The sequence below is a fragment of the Triticum dicoccoides genome, chromosome 5B (genome assembly GCF_002162155.2).
Source record: "Triticum dicoccoides isolate Atlit2015 ecotype Zavitan chromosome 5B, WEW_v2.0, whole genome shotgun sequence".
NCBI classification, from domain to species: domain Eukaryota; kingdom Viridiplantae; phylum Streptophyta; class Magnoliopsida; order Poales; family Poaceae; genus Triticum; species Triticum dicoccoides.
In genome coordinates this window covers 725812928-725816898 of record NC_041389.1, presented here as the reverse complement: position 1 = coordinate 725816898, position 3971 = coordinate 725812928, and positions in this window count along the sequence as shown.

Below are 3971 nucleotides of genomic sequence, written 5' to 3'. Positions count from 1 at the left end.
CGGTGCCCCCTCCTCCACCCGGCGGCCACGGCGCCCCTCTGCTCCACCATCGCAGCGCCCCACCGCTCCGGCGCCCCCCTCCACTCGGCCGCCCCGGCGCCCCTCTCCTCCACCACCGCGGTCGCCCCACGCCTCCGGCGCCCCCTCCTCCACCCGGCGGTGAGACGTCTTGTATTTTTTCTAATTTTGTTTCTGTATTTTAAGTTTAGTCTAGGTTTACTTTAGGTTTGGTTTAGTTTAGGTTTACTTTAGTTTAGGTTCACTTTAGTTGGGCTAAACGTGTGGGAACGCAGCTCTTACTTCGTTCACATCTATTCTTGCTCAGTTCAGTATGGCTTGAGAAGCAACAATAAATTGAGCTGGCGTTTTTGGCAGTGGCAATCATCCGATTCAGATGTCAACTTCCAAAACATGAACAGATTGATGTTGTTCGTGGATGATTGAATGCACAATAATTGTTCATCATATATGTCTATGCACTTTGTCCATGCCAGGAGATTGAACATTTCTCTTGAAAGAATGTTTGCTATGGTCGATACAGTTACAGGATTGCTAACATCATGGCCAAGTATGATCTCATGTTATGTGGATTGGTCTATTTACTGTCCAAGTTAAGAAGTATGTATTTGTCTCTATCGATTTAAGGATTACTCCATCCTGCATATTTTGCCACTGTTTAAAGATAACATGGTTTTCTGGACCAGATAATGTTGAGTACCACAAATATACAAGTGCTCTCATAGTGTAACAATGCTCGAATTCTCAAAAAATGCAACAAGTAGCCTTAAATTAAATATCAAGTTCCCTGCTAGTAATAGAAAAACGGGCAAAGAAGAAAGATGCCAAAGCTTCTACAAGAAGCAGTGGGTAGTAGAGTACTACTTGAGCCAAGAGCCCAAGAAGAAGAATAAGTGTAGTAGTAAGCGCAAACTGCTTGGCAAACACAAAATACATTGCATAGAACAGTCAAAATACAGTGTTGTTGATGTTGCTGAGCACAAATGCATTGCTTTTTTTTTCTCATTTTTCTTTCATGTCTAGAAACTTGGCTCTATGTTTATAGATATGCTTCTAGATACTAATTGGTCCCTTCTGCTGCTTATTAGAGATGGGGAGAGGCCGTCACCGCAGGCTCTGCTCTGCCACAACGGAGTACGAGTTGGATGCTTCCGAGTTCTTCAGTATCATACTTGAGACTTCCTCCAATAGGCGGGTATATAAAAGGAGAGATCTCCCCTTCACCCATCTCATTATGATAACTCTGCTGTTTGATACATCATGTTGGGGAACATAGCAGAAATTCAAAATTTTCTACGCATCACCAAGATCAATCTAGGAGATACTAGCAACGAGAGAGAGAGAGAGAGAGAGAGAGAGAGAGAGAGAGTGCATCTTCATACCCTTGAAGATCGCGATGCGAAAGTGTTGCAAGAACGCGGTCGGTGGAGTCGTTCACTAAGCGATTCAGATCGCGGCCGAATCCGATCTAAGCACCGAACAACGGTGCCCCCGCGTTCAACACACGTACAGCCCAGGGACGTCTCCTCCTTCTTGATACAGCAAGGGAGAGGAGAAGTTGAGGAGAGCTCCGTCAGCACAACGGCATGGTGGTGGAGCTTGCAGTTCTCCGGCAGAGCTTCGCCAAGCACTACGGAGGAGGAGGAGGTGTTGGGGAGGGAGAGGGCTGCGCCAGGGGAAGGGTGAAGCTCCCATGCGCCTCCCCACTATATATAGGGGTGGAGGGGGCTGGTTTCTTGCCCTCCAAGTCCATTGGGGCGCTGGCAAAGGTGGGAGGAAAGAAATCCCATCATTTCCTTCCCCACCGATTGTTATCCCCCTTTTTAGGGATCTTGATCTTATCCCGTCGGGATATGATCTTATTCCTTCTAAGGGGGGATCTTGGTGCGCCTTGACCAGGGGTGTGGGTCCTTGCCTCCACTACCCACGTTCATGTGGGTCCCCCCATGCAGGTGGGCCCCACTCCAGAACCTTCTAGAACCTTCCCGGTACAATACCGAAAAATCCTGAACATTTTCCGGTGGCCAAAATAGGACTTCCCATATATAAATCTTTACCTTCGGACCATTCCGGAACTCCTCATGACGTCCGGGATCTCATCCGGGACTCCGAACAACATTTGGTAACTGCACACTAATTCCCATAACAACTCTAGCATCACCGAACCTTAAGTGTGTAGACCCTACGGGTTCGGGAATCATGCAGACATGACCGAGACAGCTCTCTGGCCAATAACCAACAGCGGTATCTGGATACCCATGTTGGCTCCCACATGTTCCACGATGATCTCATTGGATGAACCACAATGTCAAGGATTCAAGCAATCCAGTATACAATTCCCTTTGTCAATCGGTACGTTACTTGCCCGAGATTCGATCGTCGGTATTCCAATACCTCGTTCAATCTCGTTACCGGCAATTCACTTTACTCGTTCCGTAATGCATGATCCCGTGACTAACTACTTAGTCACATTGAGCTCATTATGATGATGCATTACCGAGTGGGCCCAGAGATACCTCTCCGTCACACGGAGTGACAAATCCCAGTCTCGATTCGTGCCAACCCAACAGACACTTTCGGAGATACCCGTAGTGCACCTTTATAGCCACCTAGTTACGTTGTGACGTTTGGCACACCCAAAGCATTCCTACGGTATCCGGGAGTTGCACAATCTCATGGTCTAAGGAAATGATACTTGACATTAGAAAATCTTTTAGCAAATGAACTACACGATCTTGTGCTATGCTTAGGATTGGGTCTTGTCCATCACATCATTCTCCTAATTATGTGACCCCGTTATCAATGACATCCAATGTCCATGGTCAGGAAACCATAACCATCTATTGATCAACGAGCTAGTCAACTAGAGGCTAACTAGGGACATGTTGTGGTCTATGTATTCACACATGTATTAGGGTTTCCAGTTAATACAATTATAGCATGAACAATAGACAATTATCATGAACAAGGAAATATAATAATAACCATTTTATTATTGCCTCTAGGGCATATTTCCAACAGTCTCCCACTTGCACTAGAGTCAATAATCTAGTTCACATCACTATGTGTTTGTAATGAATCGACACCCATGGGGTTTGATCATATCTCACTTGTGAGAGAGGTTATTAGTTAATGGATCTGAACCTTTCAGATCCGTGTGTGCTTTGCAAATCTCTATGTCATCTCCTAGATGCAGCTACCACGCTCTATTTGGAGCTATTCTAAATAACTATTCTACTATACGAATCTGGTTTACTACTCAGAATAATCTGGATTAGTGTCAAAGTTTGCATCGGCGTAACCCTTTACGACGAACTCTTTTACCACCTCCATAATCGAGAAAATTCCTTAGTCCGCTAGTTACTAAGGATAAGTTTGACCGATGTCCTGTGATCTATTCCTGGATCACTTTTGTACCCCTTGACTGACTCATGGCAAGGCACACTTCAGGTGCGGTACACAGCATAGCATACTATAGAGCCTACGTCTAAAGCATAGGGGACGACCTTCATCCTTTCTCTCTCTTCTGCCGTGGTCATGTCTTGAGTCTTACTCAATATTCACACCTTATAACACAGCCAAGAACTCCTTCTTTGCCGATCTATTTTGAACTCCTTCAAAAACTTGTCACGGTATGTATTTATTTGTAAGTACTATTAAGCATTTTTGATCTATCCTTATAGATCTTGATGCTCAATGTTCAAGTAGCTTAATCCAAGTTTTCCATTGAAAAACACTTTTCAAATAACCCTATATGCTGTCCAGAAATTCTACATCATTTCTGATCAACAATATGTTAATAACATATACTCATCAGAAATTCTATAGTGCTCCCACTCACTTCTTTGGAAATACAAGTTTCTCATAAACTTTGTATAAACTCAAAATCTTTGATTATCTCATCAAAGCGTATATTCCAACTCCGAGATGCTTATTCCAGTCCTTAGAAGGAT